We start from the raw sequence: 25,084 nt of genomic DNA, 5'->3' as shown, positions 1-25,084 counted from the left end.
AGTTAATGGCTTGCTGCAACATTTTACTTTGGATTAATTGGATATAAATGAGTAACACGCTATTGAAGCAAAATTGGCATAGCTGCAGACGTAGTACTTGTCTAATTTTCTTACCAGCCTTTATAGCTCCTAAGCAAATCACATGTGCATGTGGTGGCTTGTGGACGTGACACAAATCCCAGCGTGTTGTCTTCGGGATTGCCAGCACGCCGTGGGCGCTGCTTAACCTCGGAGGTCATACCAAGGAGTTGCACTGGTTTTCAACATTCTTCGCCATGGGTCATTTTCGGCAAGCAGTAATGTAGTGTTTTTCAGTTTCTGTATCAAAAACATCTACTTTACATGTATTTAAAACGTAACATTTTGCATAGAAGCTACTCTGTATCTACAATATTTAAATCTAAACTATTTATGCATTCGAAAATGTCATTGCAGTTTGCCTTTAATGGCCCATCTATCTTTCAAAACAGTGTTCTACAGTTTTGCAAGTTCAGTTCTAAATCTAAACTATTTATGCATTCGAAAATATAATTGCAGTTTGCCTTTAGTGGCCCATCTATCTCCCAGAACAGTGGCTCTACAGTTTTTCAAGTTCAGTTGTGTTCAGTTATGCCTAGCCGTAGATACTTTATTCTGTGCACAAACTTAACAGGTATGCATACACTAACTGCCATGTTTACTCTATTGATCAGGTCGTTGCTCGAGCCGTGGATGCCAGCCAAGGGAAAGCTGTGCAGGCTGTGACCGGTGTACAGAAGTAGTTCGAGCCCACGGCTCGAAGATCCCTGTCAGAGCCTTCCAGACATGTGTCGACGATTCTCCCTCCTCCCTGTGGCCTGTGAGTGCCTGGTGGCTTATGCATGCTGCATGCTTTCTGCCTAACACATTCTACCCAGAGTGCTGCTTCCTAACTTCTGGTTACACTTCTCTTTGGCCGGCTAGTGGTACAGTATAGCCCTCTTAAAAGGCCACTGCAACACCTTTTCTTCAAAACTGAGAACACGTTATGCAGTGATTGTGATGCTTTTTCGACTAATATATTCTCACGGCCATTTTCAAAAGAACTTAAGAGTGCAATGTTTACTTTCCCCATTCCTCCGCAACACATTTCCTGTCAGCTGTGGCGGCACTAATAGCAATGCCCTGTCTATTGCTTCTTTCTTACTTTATCTCCTTTCTGTGGTGTGCTTATGGTTACCCTTCAAGGTAGGCATCTCAAGAAAGGTGCGAAAAAGTGACAAAGGAACGGTGACAAAATGGGCCGGACGCATTATCAACTGCCTCTTCCCTGTTAGCTGGAAACGTGTATACACTCGAGCTGGTCATGAACGATTGCCCAATGCCAATGGGTAGACCGATGGGCCGTCACATCGGTCTACGAATGGGAAAATTAACAGATGGTGGCTTGAAACCCACAGAAGAGAGAGTTCTATCTAATGTCAGATTGTGGGCTCCCTGCTACAGGCAGTGGGATAATATTTGGCTCTCATGTTCACGGCAACACCTCAAATGTTGTATCGTTTTCAAGAAGTGTTGCAGTATCCAATTAAAGGCCAACTGTGATGACGTAAAACGCTGTGTTTCAGATCGTGTTTATCAATAGTAGCCTCCGTCCAAAATCATTTGTTTAAAACAGAAAGATAAGTCATGAAAAACTTGCAATAAGCAAAAATTTGTGTTTTTGATACCGAAACGAAAAAGAAACTCTGCCATTACCACTCACCGGAAATGACAAAGCTCAGAATGCTGAGAAAAGCTGAGATGCCATGAACGTGTGCAGGAATGACCAAGACTGGGTGGCACTTGTGGTGTGCTGAAAATCTGAGGCCATGTTCTGAGGTTTGCATCATATCTGCTAAGCTATACTCCGTTTCAGACATCAGGTGTGACGCTGCAGAGGCTAGAGAGACTTATTGCAGTGGCTGCGTTCGCGCTTGGAAATAGTTCAATGTTTGTTTTTGTTGGTTTTTTTTGCCCACAATCGTGTGAAATTGTGTCACCTTATAAGGTAGTGTTTAAAGGCTGTTAATGAAACAGACGAGCCCTGCAGCTTTGCCAAGGTTTCTTGGATATTATATGCTACTCATTCATAGCCAATTTAACGAAAGTGAAATTTTGTTGCAGTTGGTCTCTAAGCAGTGGCGCGGCTAGAGGGCAGCACACTGGGCATGTGCCCCCCCCCCCCCCCGAAATTTCTGTGTTAGTATGCAACCGGCCCTACCCCCCCCCCCGTCCTTGGTCAAGTGTGTGCCCCCCCCCCCCCCCACCCAAAATAAATTACTGCCTTTAACCCTTCCAGTTCCACTGGCATACCGGTATGGGTGCCGGTATGTTCTCCACTCGGTCCAGTCAGATGTGCACATTAACACGAAGTTGGCAAGCTACAAGGTAGTTCCGCCATCTGTTCTATATTTTTAGCAGCATATTTTCTCATCTATCTGGGTTTTCTCATTCTGGTTTTTGTTAGTGCGCTGAGGAACATGCCCCTTCATGGGCGTGGTTGCACCGCATGCCGCATCGAGCCCGCATCCACCAATTGGAGGGGTGGCTCCCAGACATTGTGCACCGTTACCGCTGCAATTCTCCGTTGAAATATTCGTGTTGTAGAGCAATTAGGACCACTCTTGCGTATTCCTGCCATCTGTCGTACGTTCATAGCTGGTTTTTAATGCGTTAGCATTAGGGGAGTGTCAAAGTGGAAACAAGTGCTTGAAGTGTGGGAAGCCATATATATAGTACATAAATATGCTGTGCTGGTGACGGTGGTTTACTCCGGACCACCATTAGTTAAACTTCACTCTTCGAAGAGGCAGGACACGTGACGTGTCGCAAGCTCCTGAACAACACTTAGCAATGTGGTGAGTGCGGTTTAAATCATAGATCCGGAACCTCAAAGAGGTACAACGTAATGCCAACGCATTTCTCTCGCATTTACTGCTAAATTCCCACTGAATTTCTTCTTTTTTTTTTTTACCCTGATGTGGTGGTGCTACCATGGAAACAAGTGTGTCAGAACGAAACTATTATAGGTATGAGATAAAAAACAAAGATAGGAATGTGACGACCATATTAAAAGTGCATTTTCCATTATCCATGTCACTTTTTTTCCTTCTAAAAACCAAAAATAAGCCGTTATGTTCATTTTTTTATATCCAAGAAAAAAGACCAGCACTGAAAAAGGGTAAATAAAGTGATCCGATTAGGCCTGAAGTCAGTATTTATTTTTACTGAATGCTTTATTACAAGCTGACGTGAAATTATCTTCAAACCAACAACGTCTTTTGGAATATGCACAGGCGTGATATGTTCTTATATATTTTTTCCTTGTTCATGAACAATAGGCACAGCACGATCATAGTGCCTGTGAAGCTTACTTTTGGAGGAGACTGAAGTGGGCATCATTAGGAATCTGCCGTGGTGGGCATTTTTTTTTTTTTTCTAGCATGAAACTCTCTCCACTACAGATTTATGCAAAAGCATTTGATTAAGCCTTATACTCTATCAACCCTTCTCTAATACTATAGCTGCACTTGACTAATAGCCGAACCGTGCACCAAATCAGCTCACCAATGTGTCAGCGGTTTGGGATACAACGTGATGGCACACTTCACTTACTCTGGTGTAACAAAGCTGCACTGCACTTGGTGCGCATGTTGAATGGGTTGCAATTAAATATAATTTCATAATTATTTGTTGCACTCTTGACGAATTGAGACTTCATAGGGTAATAATGGGTTAATGGCCATATATTAAAGCCAAACTTTGTCCTAACTTCTTCAAGGATATACTGGATGCATGACAGAGTATAGTAATCATTCTATTTATGGTATTTATGTGCACATTTGTTTTCTTTTTTCATATCTTTCAATCCTGGCAATTTTCACCAATGCACAGTTGCCAGCAGAAAGACTTCACGCTGGGCTAACCTCCCTGTCCCAAATTTTTTTTTTTTTTGTCTCCCCTCCCTCTCTTGGTTATTCAGTGTTAGTTTGCCCAATCAGTAATTCTGACCAAACCTTACTTTTTCAGGCTGCTCACCTTCCCTGTGCACTTGCTCTGCTGGTTGACCATGCAGTTGGCCTTCCTGAACAATAGCTGAAGGCCTTGGAATGCGTACGAATGATGGCTTGACCCCAAACCTTGAAAAGAGTCTTGCCTGAAGAACCAGCGTGTTCCTGCCTGGTGCTACTTGCGCTGTGAAAGCCATTCATGTATGGAACTTGTGGAAGTAAATGCATTCTTCTTGTAATTTGTCTATTTTTCTGGCACTTTATAAATCTATGAAATAACAAAAACCAAGTTCATTGGAACTTGCTTAAATTGACAATACATCCCAGTCAATCCAAAAAAGCCGTTAGTATTTGCAGTTGGATCAATTAGCTTTTTAACACATTTGGGACCCATTGGACCAAATTGGTCCCTCAACTGGACACACACACACACACACACACACACACACACACACACACACACACAAAAAAAAAAAAAAAAGCACTAGATGGGAATTCACCTTGATACTGCACGGATATACTTGAAACTCCTTCCAAGAACCTTACTCGTGCATGAATATGTGCACTGTGGCAATTCTCTTCAGTGTCATCCTCACCATTCGCCACCTCACTATGGGAGGTTTCTGTCAGGTGCTTTTGTATGTAAGGAAAATTTGCTTGACCAAGTGGGCCAGCGGTTCAAGAGAAATTGTTGAATTCTAACAGATTTTTAACTTCACAAAGTTAAGTGCTTCCTCCATTGATCACACCGAAATAGAGATATTTAATGACACATTATGAATATGCTGTTATTATTGCATGCAGCAACGAACGGTGGAAACAAGCCTTTTTTTGTTCTCCTTTGGAAGCACAATGGCATGGCTCTCCCAGTATCTGTCTTGCTTAAACAGCCAAGTTACATTACCAGTGTATGAAGACAGGGTAATGTAGGCAGGGTAATTGGTACTTGTAGAGGACCTTTTCATTTGCTATGTCTCCTGGTATTTTAAGAGCAATTCTAATGCCTTTCCTCTGCAGCGACTAAGATGTATTGCGTCTGAGATGGTGAGATAAAAGGCAGCTGGTAGAGTGCTTGGTTGACAACAAGAGCTATGTGCAGCTTCTCCAATGTGCACCACTGATTCTTCAATTCATGGTGAGGTGTGGGAGAAATGACAAAACGCAGGAGGATTAGAAGTCTGCTGCACATGGACATATAGAACAGAGTTCTTCTGTAAGATACGGGAAAAAAAATTCTGGATTACTATAGTGTTGCACTTGTACATTGCGACAAGTAAATTGGAGAGAAAATTTGTGCTAGCCCTGTGAAAAACTAGTCTAGTAAAACACTAATTCAGCTCATTGCTAAATCAGTTTTTTTTACGCATGCAATTGCTGCAACGAAGAATACAAGATGGAAAAACTGTAGGTACTCGCAACTGAGGTAGATGTCACGATAGCATGTAGTTTCTCAGTCACTTAAATTGAACATTTTAAGTTCAAATTAAGAATGTTATAACACCATTAAGATTGCAATGTCTAAGCCAAAAAAACGATGTCTTATACATGTAAGAGATGTCCCATTTCTGGTTTGTGCCATGTTGGACGTCGAGAAGGTGTTGTTTGACTTCAAATTCTAGATGTCTAATTCACATCTACAATGTGTGAATCAAATCGGCATACTTTAAGTGTCTGTCTGACAGCAGCACACATTACAGTTAATACAGTGTGATATTATTGGAAATATATATTTTTTTATTATGATTCAACCTATGCGAGAATGTTTTATTCATTCTTCGTCCCTTCAGCACGTGTACACTAGATGGGCAAGTATTTGCCGCAGTCTGTCAGCTAATTAACATAAATTCATTAACTTTTTCAGAGGTGTTATTAAAGCTCATTTTCCAATAGCATATTGCAGGAGGGTGCCACAGGAAGCAACAGCAATGGCACTACAGCTTCGTGCAAGTAACAGAACGGGAATTTAGCATTGCCCTACATCCACTTTTCACAGTGATGGTAGGTCACCTGGTGCCCACACATTAAAGAAGGCAAGCTGGTCATTCTTCTGCGACAGGTAAGTTCTCAAGCATTTTATTCATGAAGCCATCAGGCCCTGGTGCATATCGTCAATACAAGGTGCCTATGGCAGTGGGCGCTTCCTCATTGTGAAGAGAGTGTCCGTGATAAATGATGCTGAAGGTGTGAGAAAGGAGGTCCGTTTGAGGGGAGGGTGTCTACAAAGTGTGTTGACAATACATACACGATACTTCTAGCCAAAGAAGGTTAGCACTGTTCTAAGACTACTGACTATGCACCATATTTCTTACATTGTTATAGAAACACTCATTGTTGCATAGAAGATATTGCATCCTCTAGGGCTTATTCATGAGTTGACAAATCGCAGTTCAATCAATTACAGATTGTCTTTAAAGATGTATCCTTTTTGCTGTACGGACCGTACAGCAAAAAGGATACATCTTTAAAGACAATCTGTAATTCTTGTAGTAAACAAGTTCTGTAGCTTTAATTCTGAGATTGGGAAATGTTCAGGCATTTTGACTGGTATTTACCACCTCCTTGCTTGCTGGCAGATCTTGAACCGTATCACCAGATGCACACTCGAGATCCCTCTGTAACACTCCCAATTGATAACGACCAACATTGGATCCACTACCATGAAAGGCCAAGGTATCGGTGCTACTTGTGGTCTGGCACTGTTTCACTTGAAACTTAATGTCGCCAGTGTGCCTTGTTGATACTTTTAATGGTTTCTCATCATTCATTTACTGTGCTCTCACAAACAAATTCTTTCTAGTCCATATGACAGTGATCTTTCCTTATCTAGCACTGTGACAGTTTCAGAGCAAAAGCACGTGCTACCTAGCTAGGCCCAGATACATTGTATTACATTATTGGCAGAATTTTTGTGAGTTAGTGAAACATCCATTGTGAGAAACTGTGTTAACATCATAAATATGTATGCCCATAGTTCTAGCTTGATAACAGTGCATAAACTATAAGGTGGGAATTATGAGTGACGCACTTGCTACTTTTTGCTGGACAAAGTGGATCATGGGTGTGGCACACCGCTAGCTATTTCTAGCAGCAACAGCTATGTTGTCCATATGATGCTCTGATGCTACAGCACTGTACAAAACTACAACTTCATAAAGAAAAAGAAAAGCAAGGTCATAAGCGCTGCGCACATGCCACATTCGAAAGGCAACAACAAGTGAGGCTCTTGCAATATGCTGCTGGAGAAAGCAGGGCACATGATCGAGCAGTGGGTTGTTACATATGTAAACCAACTGGCGCTTTTGTGCGCCAGCTGGATATATGCATGAAGCTTGCAGTTCGAAAATTTGATGCAGTGCAGGCAAAGCGTCGGCATCCATTTTTGAAATCATTCAATTTGTTTGAGTCATTGCAAATTTCAGATAAACTGCTGCTACGCTCTATCAATGAGCTGATTTCTTCACTGCACAGTTGTTTGATTAGGGAGTAATGCCTGTATAATGCCTGTCATATATCCCAGTAAAAAAAATACTATAGGATTTTTAATTGGACCAAATGGCTTTTTTGAACATATATAGCCCCATTGGCCACCAATAGGGCCAAAAAAAAAAAAGATCAAAGAAAAAAAAAAACAATGCATAACACTGGGTGTTCACACATAATTAAAACTCAGAGAAGTTATACTCATGTGCATAAATACCAGTGGCGCACCAACGGGGGGGGGGGGGGTGTAACCCCCCCCCCCCTGAGGCCGACTTAACCCCCCCTTTTGTTTAACCCCGTTTCTTTCATTGCGCATTCGAGTACTGCAACTAAGATGTAAGACGCGCAATCGTCTGCACACTCGCAAAAATTGCTTTTTTTTTTTTTTACAATTTCCCGTCACAAAATTGAAATTAGTGCTGTTTAGATGGTATTGAAAAACTGTCAACCCCCCCCCCCCCCGGCAGAGATCCTGGGTGCGCTACTGATATATACACAATGGCTACTCACTTCAATGATACATAACCATGCACCATTCATCATTTAACTATTGTGATATATATCTGTCTGCTGCAAGTGAAATTTGGGTGACCAAACTTGGTGCCATGAATCGAGAGAAATTGCTTAAGTTTTATGGCAAGTTTCTAGATAATTCAGACAATGTGCTTAATTAATGCTTCTTTTTATTGATCAAACTACAACAATAATTTATTTGAGGTCTCTCATATCATATTATTATGTGCTATTATTGTCAACTATTTTGTTAATTGTTTCATGACCAGTTTACTCATCAGTGCACCTTCCACAATTAAATGGCATGTACCGAGCCCCATCAAAATGCAGTCCTAAGATTGGAACAAATTTTTGTATGCACAGCTATGGGCAAACATGAGTCCCATTTAAAAACACAACTGAACTCAATATTTTTTTTTTTTTTTTTTTTTAATTTTCCCCTTGGGATTGATGCAGTGCATGTGAGGTGCAGCAAGTTTCTGCAAAGTGGAGCCCGTATAAATCCTGACTTGCTCTTGTCACGTGTGAATATATAACTGCGCATCCCTTCGACTATGTTACAAAGACTTGCAGCAATTAGCTCTCAAGTTCATTAAATATCGTATGCCTGCAGTGCGTTAATTTAATTAAGCTACGAGCGTCGAATGCTGCCGGATGCCAGAACCACGGCCGCTCGATGAAAACGCACATGAAAACGCACATCGAGCGGCCGTGCCGGAACAGCCATCGCCCTTGGAAGCTTCAAGGCTCGGCTCTACCAGCGCCTCATATATATAGAGGAGGCGCTGGCTCTACTTCAAAGCACGAGCTTCAAAGCAAGAGCAACGCCAACGCCACGCCACGCCACGCCACGCCAGGAAAAGGGAGAGGAGGACGCACCTGCGCGCCTCCTCCGCACGCGCCGGCCCACTATAAACCGCAGGCTGCATTCCGCCGCCTTGCACATAACTTGCGCCTTGCCCGTAGCAAGCGTACGCGCTCGTTTTGCTGGGAGTTGGACGCATCTGTGGTGAGTTCGCTGGTGCGTGTTAAAAGGAGTACATTGTATGAGGCTATCACTTGCTTGCACTTTCCTCGACAGGTTCTAAACTAGGATGGCAGGACAGACGCCAGTGAAAGTGCACGTTGAGTACTGGTAAGTCTCGGCTGCTGCCGCATTTTCAATCGACGACCTTAAACTCTTTTGAAGTCTTGATTTTCACTGAAAGATTCTGCCAGAAAAAAAAAGGTGCAGAGGTTGACACACAGCTACTGAATACATGCAGGCGGCACGTGAACGTTGTGCGATACATATGACATTTTAGCGGCCGACGGAAGCGTAATCAATATACGCATGCCGTGATATAAAGTTGCCCTTTGTGCCGTTGTTTATCGTTTGTGTCGCTGGAAATTAATTAATGTTTGAGGATAAAGCTGATGGCAGTTACAGCTTTGGCACCCCGCGATAGAAGTAGGCTGGCAGGATCGAGCACCTCGGACGCTCCAAGACGCGGACGCAGTCTATTCGTGGAGAACACGCACATATGTAGAAGCCGGGTCACCTTGTATTGGGGAGTTTCGGCTACAAAGGTTTTTCTCGTGGTCTGGCCATGCGATCATGTGCCTGTGCGCCATTTCGCATGACTGCGCGTGCAAATCGTACTTGTGTGCTGTTGGCTCCATTTCCTTGATAACTCGCGCGTATTTCGTCAGCGTAGCCTTGCTCGATATTTTTGGAGGCCGTGTGGCGTCGTGGCAGAACCGTCTTGTCCGCTGTTCACCATGGTATAGTGCCTAGAATATATTCTCGGCACTGTAACCATGGGACAAATGAGCTATTTTGACTCCTAATTAATTACTACCTGTGTACCAGAACTTATGCTGCGTTGAGATCTTTAAGAACACGCATACATACGACATATACACTGCCTTTCTTGTTTCTTCAGGATTTTCCTGTGAGTGGGATCTGCTTGTCACTAAATAAAACATATTGGTTGCTAAATGCCATTTTGGCGCTCGTGCTAAATCATCTGTGCCGTACAGATTGGTTGCAAAATGTGTGCATACATGAAAAATTGCAATGGTTGCAGTTAATACAATTGCAGTATCACTTTATCTTTGACATTTTTTCAGTCACAAAAGCATTTTTTTCCTTTTTTTTGAAATTTGTGATGTGTCAATCTTTCTAAACATTGAAGGGTCCAATTACTCAGTCTTTAGATTCGACTGATTGTTTTAAATGCAAGTATTTCATTCAGATGAGTGGTTGGTACATTCTCTGAACATGCTCGAGATACTGTGTAGATATGGCATGATTGGTACAGAACTGTGGCAGACGTACGTCTGCCGACATACATGAAGCACATTGTGCCCTATACATTTTCTTTTGTTCTCTGCAAAAAGCGATGAGCTTAGCTACACATATGTCCATGCAGCATGAAATAAGTGCTACGTCAATGTGGCAGAGAGAGGAACTTTAATGGCAAAGAAGGTGGAGAGGTCACCCTGAGAGAAGTGCCTCTAGCCTGCTACTTCATGTTGGGGAAAGAGTGTGGGGAAACAACAGATATGGGGGGTGTGAAGGGGGAGGAGGGTGTTATGGTGAGGTCGACGAGAGCTGCGCAGTATGTTTCTGTGGAACTCGTACATGCACGCTTCACAGTATATGCATCATTGCAGGCAGAGGTCGGCTGTGTATAGCGTGCATATCACAGTGTCTGGACCACTGGTGTATTTGAATCGGAGAGTAGCAGCTGCAGGGTGTCAATTATTTTCTGCAGCATGGCCTTAACAACAGAGCCTGATCGGGATGTCTTGATTACACTGTTGTTGCTCGTGCTGGCATATCGAGGTCCCTGTCCAGGGTGGGAAACATGGCCTTGAATTAGAATCGGGGCTTGCGTTGCTCGCTTGACATTTGAGTGAGACTCATTGGCATATACTGGAGAAACACTTGGACGAATAACACTCGTCCTTGGCACAAAAAGGGTTAAACATACTGACCAGTGGACTTATGTCTGTAGTACGAGTCTCGCACCTTCGGTCTCTCAGACTTGCCTGAGCTTTCACTTCTTGCAAGTTTCTTGTAAGCCTTGTAAAATGAGGGTGGAATGTAAAAAAATTGTCGTGCGCCAAGCATTTTCTAGATGTTAAAAGAACCCCAAATGCCAAACAAATTGGTTTTGATTTATACCTTCTCTTGACAAAAACGCCACCATGCAGCCTGCAAGTAGCTGTGTGCGTGGCCTGGCAGCTGATGAGTTTCAGACCCTAATTGCCGCATTCATGAACGTGCCTTGACTTGATGCCCTTCCACAACCCCATTCAGGAAAATCAGCGCTGCTTCTTAACTAAGATTGTCACTGCCCTCTAGTAATGCATTCCTGAGCTGTGATCTCATTTGGAACTCGATTTTACGAAGTTCCCAATGTAACGAAGAAATTGCCATGCAGGCTACCCATAGGGTTCAGTGTTGTCATCAACTCGAATTAACGAAACTAATGGCCACCAAACCTGATTTGAAGTTTTTTCTGTAATAAATGAGTAAAAAAAAAAAGTGATTTCTTTCTAAATTTGACACGGATTGGTCTTTCTTTGAGCGTGCGCTCTAACGCTTTCCCATTAAAACATCTCATCGCCCTAGTCACGGTCTTTGCGACTGCATCTTTGCGTATCGGCAATCTGTCATAGCTTCACGTGACCATCTACCGCCTGCAGCGTACATTGCACAAGCAATTTGGGCAGCCCTCGCGTACTTTTCACACACGCAGGTGTGGGTTAGTGGCACATACAATGCTGCGGTAACTTTTGGGTGTCACTACGTTACAATTTTAGTTGATTTCGAAGGACCGAAAAATCCCTTTCTCGATCTTACGAACTTCTCAATTTAACGAAATAATTCGAGCGTGGTCATCGCTTCGTTAAATCGAGTTTCAACTGTAGTCTTGAGAGTGTTGTTGAAGCACAGTGGCCAGGTAGTCGAAAGGAGGTGCTGCCGTCTGCCTTGACAGAGGCGAGGTGAAGCTTACTATCGAACAAAAAAAGTTTACGGACCAAGGGATCTGACAAAAAGCTGAATATCTCTGCAGCCTCAAAACGCAGCCTGGTATTATCATTTCCAGCCTCTAACGGTGTATGCGAACAACATTGTGATGTACGGTTTTACACGCTACCTTTAAAGGCTGCTAGGATATTTAGCGTTTTCTGAGATCCCGTGGTCCGTAAACTTTTTTGTTCGATAGTACATTGATGTATCAATATAGTCATTAAACAAAATGTAGCCACACAACAGAATCAACAAAGGATTGCAAAAGAACAAGATGAAAAGGTTGTACTGGATTTCTAATTATAGAACTCATTTGTACAGTATTTACAAAGTTGACCATATGTCTTCCGTTTCTTGTTTTTCTAGTGGTGGATGAGGCTACGCTCCTCGCTATGAGGCTCTGAAAAAGGAGATCCTCGCACATGTGCCAAGTGCCAATGTTACGGGCAATGCAGGACGTACTCGTGAGTGGATTGCCGTTTTCTGCCTGTGCTTATCACATGCTTTGCGGGGCTGGCTTGCAGAACAACTCCTTGGCAGCACAAGTTTGGTAGCAATCACATCTGCTGTGGCCCTGAAGTGAACAGCAAGCAAGCCTTACAAAAAATAGGTTCATAGCAGCAACCTGCAAAGGTGGCAGACAGACGTGACCGTGTTGCCATGCGGCATTGTTTAACATTTTGCTAGTGTGTTTTCACCATATTATCACTCTTACCGAGTTATCACTTGGTGCAAGATGCGCCTACTGTATCAGATGCTTCACAAACGTCATCAGATTTATGGCAAAAGAGACGTGTAATCAGATAAAGCTCGCATTTGGGAGTGTTCTACATTCTTAAATTTGAAACGCGGTTAGAATTTGAGCAGCTTGAGTTGCAGGTCGAGAGTGCTCAGTGACTGTGGGACCTCCTCTTGAACAATCTCTCGGCAGTTGAGATCGTTCTGACGGTGGTGTCCGTTACACAACGAAGCGCCACCTCCACCAGTTGTCACTTTGCAGTGATGGTCAAGAACAAAGCACTGCAACATTTTAAATTTCTTTTGGGCACATGCTGCAACTGTGCAGTGCAGTGCAGGCAGTAACACCTTCAAGTACTCCTTTTTTTTTTTTTTTTTTTTTTTTTTTTTTTTTTTTTGTACGAACCATCGACAACTGGAATTCACTGCCTTCTGACTGCATATAAGCCCCAACATCAAATGCCTTCAATTCCTTTGTTAAGAACATGATGTAACCCTCTCCTGCTAGGATGGGTTTTGAAAACCATCCACAGTATTTATTAAATAAATTAATAAAAATTAAGGTATTTTTCAATTCGTCAAATATCGCATTCCAGTCTCAAAACTCTTCCCTACTGTCATTGGTGTCGTACATTCGTGTTCCACTTGGTTTTTTTCATAACCGATAATAACTAAATGATTAAGAGAAAAAGAATCTCGCTGCACCTCGGTATTCAACCAAGTTCACTGCATGCCAGCTGAGTGTACTAGTGCAGAGATATGTCAACTTCAAGCATGCCTCGTAAAACTGCAAGGAGATGTGTCATACCAGTACCTTGAATTCCCCCTATTGCACAGAATGCCAAACATGTAAACTGAGATTAAGAAGACAACGATGCACTTCCTTTTTTTTTTTTTCTTCCTAGCTGTGCATTGCTTACGTGCCCACTGCTTACATCTTTCCTTGACCAGTTATGTGTTCCTCGCCCCGCCAAATGACTGAACTCTCCCTATATTAAAACCCACCATGGTATCCCAGTGGCTATGGCGTTTTGGTGCTGAATTTGAGGTTGCGGGTTCGATCCAGGTCGCAATGGTGACAATTCGGTAGGGGCGAAATGCAAGAAAGTTCGTACTTACATTCAGGTGCACATTCAAGAACCCCAGGTGGTCACAAGTAATCCGGAGTCCCCCACGACAACATGCCTCATAATCAAATTGAATTTTTAGCACAGTTTTAGCCCCGTAATTTCATTAAATTATTTCTATAAAGGCAAAAAAAATGTGATTAAAATAAAGCAGCAGGATGGACATTCACGTCATGAAAGTTGTACCTATCGCTGAATGTACTACAGGTTGTACAATATTAATACTTTGTTTCACTTGAGCAATTTGTCTGTGACTGAATGTTTCCATCTTGAGCACCTTTTATGTTAGGATGACATGATATTTGGAATGTGGGTGCCTTATGTTCTTTTATATTGCAATTTATGCCAGATTCGCATTTCAGTTAGAGAATGCTACAAGAAAGAGAGACTCTTTATTAAAACTGGGGAGATTTGCTACTCCTAGCATGTTACTCCAGACGAAAATGAGAAATAAGATTGTATGCACAGTGTGTCTTATATGTAAACATACATACTAATTTAATTGCTATGTCACCGAGATAAGTGTTTGTCAAAAAGGGTGAAAGTGCCTTTATTTCACGGAACACACTGACGGTGATAATAAGGGCCTTGCATGTGCTCAAAGGCTTCTTCCAACAAATTGCAACTTTGTCATTATCAAGGTGAACTCTGTGATTAAGCCAAATTATTTGATATCAACTTTCAGTGGACTTGCGTTTAGTTAGAGGGATTCAGTGTGCTTCTCATAACACAAGCTTCTGTCAAGACAAAACATGCATTAAAAAAGTGTGCAGTCAAACAAACGAAACAAAAATTCAGGGAACCAGTATATGTAATCCTGATATGTTGAAACCTTTCAGTGAACGATTAAGTTGATAAGTGCAACTCTATTCTAGCTAAACAAGACAACCGGTGACTGCTAACATTTGGATAAAGTTGTGCTTTTGTTGTTACTCTCCATAAATTCACAAGTTGTAATGCTCATCAGATCATGCTCACTGCCTATTACGCATCATCGCCTTGCAGGGTCCTTTGAAGTGAAGATCAATGACGTGTTGGTCTACTCCAAGCTCGACAAGGGCTCCTTCCCCGACTTTGGGGAGGTGAGTTCACAGCATACTTGTTGACCTCAAGGCATAAAAATGAGCATGTTATTATTACCAAGTGCCTGAATGTACAGTTGTAATTTATGGTTTATTATATGTAAATATTAAGTTTGGTGCATTACCATTTAGGTAATTTTACTGCTGTACCGAGTTATTGTTAGGGGTCTACGTTTGTACCTATGTGTTATGCAACATTGAAAACGTAAAAAGTGGCACAATGAACCAGCACATAGACTGTTTCTAAGCGACGAGACATCCATACATTCAGCACCACAGTTGCAACACTGAAATTTGATGGTGGTGTTCAGTTTTTGGTTATGTTTCAGCAGTGATGAAAAATGCACACTTGAAGTCTGGTTATACTCGTGAAATACTTGAGGGGACTTTGTTTGCAGGTCAATTGAAAGGAAAAGTATTTCCCTTCACTATGTCACAAAAGCACCTTTCAAGAGCTATTAACGTGATAGTGTTTAGGGCCCCGTGTCGTAGAAAATCCGGCGTCGGCATTGGCGCCCGCGGCCGAGAAAATCATTCCCAACCACGTTTAGGTATGCCACACCATTGTATCATTAATGTTGCTCATCCCTTGTCTTGCATTCTTGGCAAAGCTATTCCTCGGAATTTTGAGAATGACAATCCACAAACAAATGTCATGAAACAAAACACCCACAGCACATGCCTTTTATGTTAAATCTTCTCAGACTGAAATATTAAAAGTGTGAAACAAATACGGAAACCTGAAAATGATGTAATTTCTTTGGCGCGGTTGGTGCACTATCTCCTGGATCGGCCCACGCAAGAGGCCGCGTTTCCTCCAGAAAGCTCGCCTATGTGCATAGCGTTCGCCGCCAGTGTTTGCCAGTAACCATTACGGTTGCATAAGCTGCAGTCATCGGGAACCATGAGTAGTAGGCGGGGATCTTTGAATGCTATCGCGTTCCACTCTTAAAAGCGAATCTTAAGCGTCCTCCCAATTTTTTGCATGGGTGCCACCACTTATGGCAAGTTGTTGTGGGTGTGTCCCCCATATGTCTACGACACCCTTAATGCAAATTCCAGTTGAACCGAGAAGGTAAAACAACCCACCCTCGTAGCAAATTTTAAGACTACTACAACCGTGCCTTGACCTAGTTTTCTGGTCAGCTGAAAATGCCTTGACCTAGTTTTCTGGTCAGCTGAAAATCTCTGCACATGTGATAACTTCCTGCCACTCCCTTCATCACATTCAATAGGTTGTCACCCGAGTTCTGGAAGTCAGCCAAGGGAAGCCTGTGCAGCCAGTCACCGGCATGCAGAAATCATAACCAGGTAAGAGTCTTTCCATTTCTTGGGGTTCTTGGCTGTATCTAAAATTCTGTTGTGGGAGTGAATATCTATTGTTTTGTTTAAAAGAGACAGTTGTTGGTGGCCTTCTACACATTTGCAGTTGCTGCATGTTGTTGATTGGTTGGAACTAAAATACAGGTTTGCATTTTATGCCATTTGTGTGGTGAGCAGTAACTTCTGTGAAGGAAATCGTCAACTAAACAATTTCTTTTTTTCTCTCTGGGGATGAATTGCTAAGTACATTTATTTATTATTCATTGCGGTACTTCGGTGGCTATGGCATTGCGCTGCCGAGCATGAGGTCGTGGGTGCAATTCTGGCTGCGATGGCCACGTTTCGATGATCAAGGTTGCGGGTTCAATTCCAGTCACAGCAACCGCTTTTCGATGGGGGTGAAATGTGAGAACCCTCGTGTACTTAGATTTGGGTGCACAAAAAAGAATCCCATATGATCAGAACAATCTGGAGTCCCCTACTACGCCTCAATAACCCTTTAAGTGTTGTACTTGGGGAACAGGTTGAGACAAAACCATGATTTCTCATTGCAAACTCTAAATACGCATTGCACATGCACACACAGTTTCACATTAGTTAGCATCAAAATAACCATAGCAAAAATCTGACGCAAGCGGGAGAAAATTTGCCTTTCTTCAAGTTATCTTACTCCTGTCTCCACGACCGCAACGTACATACATTGTGCGCAGAACATCTAGCACACTAGGGGCACTGCATGCATACATCGGTGCTCCATGCATATCGCGATGCACGCTCACATGCCCGCCAAGTTTTCGCATGCGAACTCTGGCATATTAGGTGCAGCTACAAAGACCACAAGGCATCGAATTTAGACCGTGCTATTAACATGTCGATTTCAACAGACCGAAAAGCGCAGACAAGCTTTCGAAACAAACGCAGCCTCGACAGTATGCGCACTCTCTACAAATTAACTCTACAAAAGATGGGTTCGGATGGCGTAAATAAGACGGGTGACTTAAGTGCAAGTTTGGAGGTTTGTAGGAGGTGAAAATACACTGGCTGGAAATGTCCCTTGCACGTTTAAAGCTTTTTTTTTCGCGAAGAAGCTTAGCACCAACGAAACCGTCCAAAGCTGCGCTGATCAAGGAGCCACTGAACATTTTTTAAAGCATAAGCTTTCTTGGGTGAGCTCCCCAGCCCTGTCACGCGAAACGTGTAATGCCTTGTATCTGCACAAAAATGCATGATTTGCAAAGGTAAGACATTTAATCGTTATGATAGTGTAAATGTAGATGATTGGTAACTTTTTTTTAAGCTATAAGGAACAACTTAAAGCTAGAAAAAAAATGAAATTCGTTGGCCCTTCAACTCCGTGAAAGTGGTTAACCAGCGAAGCTGATAAGTGCGGCTGCGGTGTTTGTCACTGAGTTAATCCCGACGGTTCATTAAAGTATTTCTGAATTATGAGGTTACATACACGTTTGACTGCGACGGAGAGTAGCGACGTCACTGGTGGTATGCCCGCAGTCCGCCATTATTGCTTGTATTCAATGTCTCGAGTTTGCACGGCGGCATGGTTAGCAGTCCGACAGCGAGGGTGACATGGCATCGTGGCGTTGCACTCTCCTCTCGCGCAACGCCTCGCACGCTACTGCGGCAGCTGGTGTTCCCTTTTGAGCGCTCTGCTCTGTCGAGGCTAGCTTGTGCCCGGCGTCCCGGTTCAATTGGTACAATTGCATTGAAGGAGTCGAATGCGGCGAGAATTGTCCACTAAAACCTAAGCACTCTTTGCCACCAGAAAGGCCATGGGTAGACGTGCATAAGCTAGGAAAGGCAAGTAAGCAAAACCAAGCAAAAACAGTCGCAGTCGAGCCAAACAATGCTTGCGCTTTATTAGACAATTCTCGGAATATTTTTTCTAGCTTTTTTCCCGCCAAGCGGTCCCCTTGTCCCCCTTATCTCCTCAGCACTGTTTCCCATCACGCCCGAAGTGCTGGAGTAGTCGGAAGAGAGAGAAAAAAAGCACCTTCTACGCACCCGGCTCTTGCTGTTTCTTTCTCCGTGAATGCTGCCTGACCAGACTGCTAAAGATTGTTGAGCCGACCTGCCGCTTTCTATTCTTTCTCTCCCCACTCCCCTCCCCCCCGACAGGCACTGTGACACACGAGCTTGCTCATAATAGAATTAAGCGCTTTTTACTACCACCACCTTTTCTAAAAGAGGAGAAAGGAAATCTGCGCTGGCTGTCGAGGGCATCCTATCCTTGGCCAGCTAGTGGTACAGTATAACCCTCTTAACCCTTTAACTGCCACTACCGAGATAACTTGTGAAACCACCCACGCGCACCCCCTGCTACTCCCGAGTTTACTTGTGTTGTTTTTTAAACTCGCTCCCTGCCACTCCTGAAACAACTTGTGCAAAAAAAAAAAAAAAAATTCGTTCATGTTCCGCCATGTATGGAGAGGTCACCTAAACACATAGAACTTGTAAATTAAATTTTGGACAACAGATGGAGCGCACGTGTTTACACCCGCGTCGCTTCGTCTCGGCAGAGCGCAGCAGCCATTGCGAGTCAGCGCGCCACGTGCGTCCGCGCTTTGACGGACGAAGAAATTCAAGAACTGCTAATGAATTCTGACGAAATATTTTTACATGTCCTGTGGAGTATTGTGGTGCATTAGTAGCACGAAATTTCCACTGAACCAACATGAAAAAAAATACCCGGCAGGATGTGAGGAGCAGTCAGAAAAAAACCCGGCAGTGAAAGGGTTAAAAGGCCACTGCAACACCTTTTCTTCAAAACTGAGAACACATTATGCAGTGATTGTGATGCCTTTCGATGAATATATTCTCACGGCCATTTTGAAAAGAACTTAAGAGTGCAATGTTTTCTTTCCCATTCCTCCGCAACACATTTCCTGTCAGCTATGGCAGCACTAATAGCAATCTCCTTTCTGTGGTGTACTTATGGTTACCCTTCAAGGTAGGCATCTTGACAAAGAGTGACAAAGGAATGGTGACAGCATGGGCCAGACGCGTTATCAACTGCATCTTCCCCGTTAGCTGGAAGTGTGTATGCACTTGAGCTTTCGGAGTATCTTATGGTCATGAACGATTGCCCAATGCCTGATGTCTATGGGCCATCACATCGGTCTGTGAATGGGAAAATTAATAGATGGTGGCTTGAAACCCACAGAAGAGAGAGCTGTATATAATGTCAGATTGTGGGCCCGCTGCTACTTGCAGTGAAACAATATTTGGCTCGCATGGTCATGGCAGCACTTCAAATGTTTTATCATTTTCAAGAAGTGTTGCAGTATCCCTTTAATGGCCAACTCTGATGAAATTTCAGACCACGTGAAAAGCCATGTTTCAGATTATGTAGAGCAGCCTCCGTGCAAAATCATTTGTTTAGAATAGAAATGGATAAGTCATGAAAGTCTCGCAATAAGCAAAAACATAGGTTTTCGATACCGAAACTAAATATAAGATCATCATCGCTCGCCGTAAATGACGCAAAGCTCAAAATTCTGAGAACAGCCGTGAATGGTACTTGGGTGTGGCCTCCAAGATGCCATGAATGTGCAGGAACGACCAAGATTGGGCGGCACTTGTGGTGTGCTGAAAACCTTGGAGGCCACATTCTGAGATCTGCGTCATATCTGCTAAGCTAGATGACGATGCCATCTTCTAAGGTAGTGTTTAAAGGCTGTTAATAAAACAGACTAGTGTATTACCAGCCCCACAGCTTCAAGGTTTCTTGTACATTATACGCTACTCGTAACCAATTTAACGAAAGTGAAATGCATTTGGCCTTTAAGCAGAGGCGTAGCCAGAGAGCACGGCGCCACGGATGCGGCGGAAACATGCGCATCAGAACGAAACTACGTAGGAGATAGAAAACGGAGATGGATAATGGAAAATGCATTCTTAGTATGGTCATCACATTCCCATGTCATTTCTTCCCTTCTGAAAAACCAAAAATAAATCATTGTGTTCGTTTTGTTATATCCAAGAAAAAAAAAGGGGGGGGGGGGCACTAAAGGGGTAAAGTGATCGGATTGGGCCTGCAGTCAGTACGTACATATTTTTACTGAATGCTTTATGATATAGCTGAAGTGAACTTTTCTTCAAACTACTAACAACGTTGTCTTTTGGAATATGCACAGGAGTGATATCTTGTTCTTACATTTTTTTACTTGTGCATGATCAAGTGTACTTAGATTTAGGTGCACGTTAAAGAACCCCAGGTGGTCCAAATTAATCCGGAGTCCCCACTACGGCGTGGCTCATAATCAGCTGGTGGTTTTGGCACGTAAAAACCCCACAATTTTTTTCCTTGTTCATGAACAATAGGCACAGCAAGATCACAGTGCCTGTGAAGCTTACTTTTGGTGGAGACTGAAGTGGGCATTATTAGGAATCTGCTGTGGTTGGCATTTTTTTTTTCCTAGCATGACACTCTCTCCACTATAGATTTATGCAAAAGCGTTTGATCAAGCCATATACTTTAAAAACTCTTCTCTAATACTATAGCTGCACTTGACTAATAGTCGAACCGTGCACCAAATCAGCTCACCAATGTGTCAGTGGTTTGGGATACAATGTGATGGCACACTTCACTTGCTGTGGTGTAACAAAGCTGCACTGCACTTGTTGCGCATGTTGAATGGGTCGAATTTAAATATAATTCTATAATTATTTGTTGCACTCTTGACAAATTGAGACTTCATACTGTAATAATGGGTTGATGGTTATCTATTAAAAACAATTTTTGTCCTAACTTCTTCAAAGATATACTGGACACATGAGAGATCGTGTGCACATTTTAAAAACCTTTTTCGTATCTTTCAATCCTGGCCATTTAAACCAGTCAGGGTGCGTACAGGTCCTTGAAATTCTTGAAAACCCTTGAAATTGAAAAGTGCGTTTTCAAAGGCCTTGAAAGTCCTGGAATTTTTTTCCTTCCTTGAATTTTGGGAGCAATGCACTCTGATATTGACATTGTGACCTCCTTTTTGTGGTAAATCGGCGTCGATCTGACAAACTCCTCATTTCAGAAACGATACGTCGGCGCGGGCACACATGGTTCTGTTTTGCAGAACTGCCCGGAAAAAATAAGTCTTCACCGCGTCTAACCGCGGACGGAGCGAGGGGCCCGTGCCGCGCTTCGGTGCTGGCTCGCCTGGCAGTGTTTACGCTGCTTTCCTCACCCTATCGTTCGTTTCACTCCTCGCTCGTCGGTCTGCCTTGTCCCACTTTCACTCTTGCGCGCGAGGTGACGCTAGTGAAGCTAAAGAGAGCTATAGTGGAGCAATTTTACCACTGATGCTCAGTGCCTTTGGGTGGAGGTTTGTTATAATATTTATGATAATATAAGTGCAATAACATTACCGTATTTTCCGGTATATAATTCGCACCCGTGTATAAGACGCACCTGTTCTTTCGGTAAGCGATTTAAAAAAGTTACGTTTCGCACCGTGAACGCGGGTCACGCGCAAGCGTATGGGTGCCATATATTTCTACTCCAGGCGCATTTCTGCCGTCGTGGTTGCCGCGATGTTCCGTATGAAGTCCAAGTGCGATGACATCGTCCCCGCGCGCCGTATGCTGTATGTGTGAGTGAAAGCGTGCGACGGTGAGCCGAATCGCGCACAAGGGAGGAAAGCGGGAAGGCAGTATGGGGTGAGGGGGGCTGCTTGTACTCTCTCTCTCATAGGAACTGCGTAGTTTGCGCAGCGGCGCGCGCCGTATCTTGACAGCGATCTGCAGATGCGACGACTTCAGCGTCGATCGACTCGCGGTCGGCCTACCGCCGCTTGCATTGCTGCTCCATCCTTCTCGCACGGTGCTCGGGAACTTGATCACGAGAACTTGGCACCTCGATAGCGCGCACAGAACCTGTAGCAATTAAGTCAACCAGCACGCTTCGCGTGGCCATAACAGCGGATCTGATTTTGACAGTAGTTTTTCTGGGAAAAAAAAGAACGTACATAGGGCGCACCGTTCTATAATATGCACCGACGAAAAATTCAGAAAAAAAAAATTCGTCTTATACACCGGAAAATACGGTATGCTGAATGTTTTGAAAATGTTTGGTGAACCAACCGAGCTAATACTACAGAAGCCTGAGCAACTGTTGCGAGTGTTCGTTGTGTTAACTTTTAATATTGCGGACTTGAGAAATGATCAAGACATGTTTTACAAAATTGCAATATACATCTGTTTGGTATAATATAATGGATGTGTAGCATGACTACACTGAATGGTTTGGAAATGTTCGGTAAAAGCTTGCCCAGTTAATACTGGAGCTAGAAGTCAGAATAGCTGTTGGGAGCATTCATTGTGATTTGTGAACTTTTTTTTTTTGGAATTTGTGAACTTTTAGAGTGATCAAAGCTAGAGATTATTAACATCATTGGGATATACATTTATTTCTTTTTGTTTTAGTGCAATAACACTCAGCCGCTGTTGTAAGCGTTCATTTTATGTTGTGATCTTGAGAAGTTATCAAAGCTAGACATTTTTATTATAATTGTGATATACATTTATTTATTGTAAGTGCAATAAAACTAGTCATTTTTGGAAATGTTAGAGTAAAGAAATCTTACTTTGGATGGTGCTTTGAGTCCTTGAAAAACCTGTGACAGGTCCTGGAATATCCTTGAATTTTTCCATGGAAACCTGTACGAACCCTGCCAATGCACAGTTGCCAGCAGCAAGACTTCACGCTGGCCTAACCTCCCTATCAATTGTTTTTCTTTTTGTCTCCCTCTCTTGGTTCTTTAGTGTTAGTTTGCCCATTCTGACCAAACCTCTACTTTTTCAGGTTGTTCACGTTCCCTGCGCACTTGCTCTGCCGGTTGACCATGCAGATGGCCTTCCTGAACAATAGCTGAAGGCCTTGGAATGCGTACGAATGATGGCTTGACCCCAAAGCTTGAAAAGAGTCTTGCCTGAAGAAACAGCGTGTTCCTGCCCGGTGCTGCTTGCTCTGTGAAAGCCATTCGTGTATGGAACTTGTGGAAGTAAATGCATTTTTTTTTTATTTGTGTATTTTTTTCTGGCACTTCGTAAATCTGTGAAATAACAGCCAAGTTCATTGGAACTTGCTTGACAATACATACCAGTCAATCCCCGCCCCCCCAAAAAAGCCATTGGGATTTCCAGTTGGACCAATTAGCTTTTTAAACACATTTGGGACCCAACTGGTTCCTCAACTGGACACACACATTTAAAAAAAAGAAAAAAAAGACCTAGATGGGACTTCCCTTGATAGTGCACGGATATCGAGTAGAACCTTGTTCAAACGTTTTGGAGGAAAAAAAAATTCGAGAAAAATGTACTAACCAGGAAAACATACGATCCAAAGTAACTAAAAAATTTGACACACTCAACTGTAGCAGACAACTATGTAATGCGGAGCGTTGCACGAATCGTTGCGGCACGAGACGCCGACGTGCGTCGAACTGGTAGGTGAGGGCAGCTATAGGGGCTCGTTGGTGTGGTGTTTTCTATATTGGGGTTGTAGTGCAAGCTGAGCGACAGGTACAACAGAAAGGCACATTTAACACACACACAGTGCTATGTGTGTGTCAGCGCATTACGTTAACACTGAGTGTGTGTCAAATGCGCCTTTCTGTTGTCCCTGTCGTTTAGCTTGCGCTACAATCAAATAGGAGCTGGTGGGGCATCGGCAGCCTGAAACGTTTTTTTTTTTTAAATTTTTTCCCCTCGTGTTTTAAGACCGCGACAGGAAACCGACACGAAATCGAGCTGGTGGGCGGCACCTGATGCCGCCGGAGCGAAAGGTAACGCTCTCATTGCGCCACCTGCTGCAAGGAACGGTGGCAACAAGCCTTTTTTTGTTCTCCTTTGGAAGCACAATGGCATGGCTCTCCCAGTATCTGTCTTGCTTAAACAGCCAAGTTACATTAACAGTGTATGAAGACAGGGTAATGTAGGCAGGGTAAATGGTACTCGTAGAGGACCTTTTCATTTGCTATGTCCCCTGGTATTCCAAGGGCAATTCTAATGCCTTTTCTCTGCAGCGATTAAGATGTATTGTGTCTGAGATGGTGAGATAAAAGGCAGTTGGTAGAGTGCTTGGTTGACAACAAAGGCTATGTGCAGCTTCCTCAATGTGCAGCAGTGATTCTTCAAATCGTGTTGAGGGGTGGGAGAAATGACAAAACACAGGAGGACTAGAAGTCTGCTGCATACGGACCTATAGAACAGAGTTCTGTAAGATAAGTGAAAAATAATTGTGGATTACTATATAGTGTTGCACTTGAACAATGTTACAAATAAATTGGGCAGATAATTTCTGCTAACCCTGTAGAAAATTAATTCAGCTCATTGCTGAATTAGTCTTTTTTTATGCATGCAATTGTTGTAATGAAGAGTACAGGAATACAGGATGGAAAAAACTATAGGTACTCGCAACTTAGATGTAAGATTGCATGTAGTTTCTCAGTAATTTAAATAGAACGTTTTAAGGTTGACTAGTGCCCTAACAGGTGCGACCCAGTAAATCACAAATGTTATAACACTTGCCAGTTAGACTGAAATGTCTAAGCCAAAATATGATGTCCTATACATGCGAATATCTCAGCAACCTTCGGTTTGCAGATGACATTGTCCTATTCAGCAGCAATGGAGACGAATTACAACAAATGATTGAGGACCTTAATCGAGAAAGCGTAAGAATTGGGTTGAAGATGAATATGCAGAAGACAAAGATAATGTTCAATAGCCTGGCAAGGGAACAAGAATTCAGGATCGCCAGTCAGCCTCTAGAGTCTG

The 25,084-nt window shown here is 43.0% G+C and overlaps 1 pseudogene; it reads left to right on the top strand.

The window, feature by feature from the left end:
* Nucleotides 1-23,326, top strand: part of LOC119455956 (migration and invasion enhancer 1-like) — a 45,411-nt pseudogene extending 22,085 nt beyond the window's left edge.
* Nucleotides 23,327-25,084: the final 1,758 nt, after the last annotated feature.

Source organism: Dermacentor silvarum, chromosome 6, assembly GCF_013339745.2.
Source record: "Dermacentor silvarum isolate Dsil-2018 chromosome 6, BIME_Dsil_1.4, whole genome shotgun sequence".
NCBI classification, from domain to species: domain Eukaryota; kingdom Metazoa; phylum Arthropoda; class Arachnida; order Ixodida; family Ixodidae; genus Dermacentor; species Dermacentor silvarum.
The sequence above is the reverse complement of the archived record's forward strand: the minus strand, read 5'-3'. Positions and strand labels throughout refer to the sequence as shown.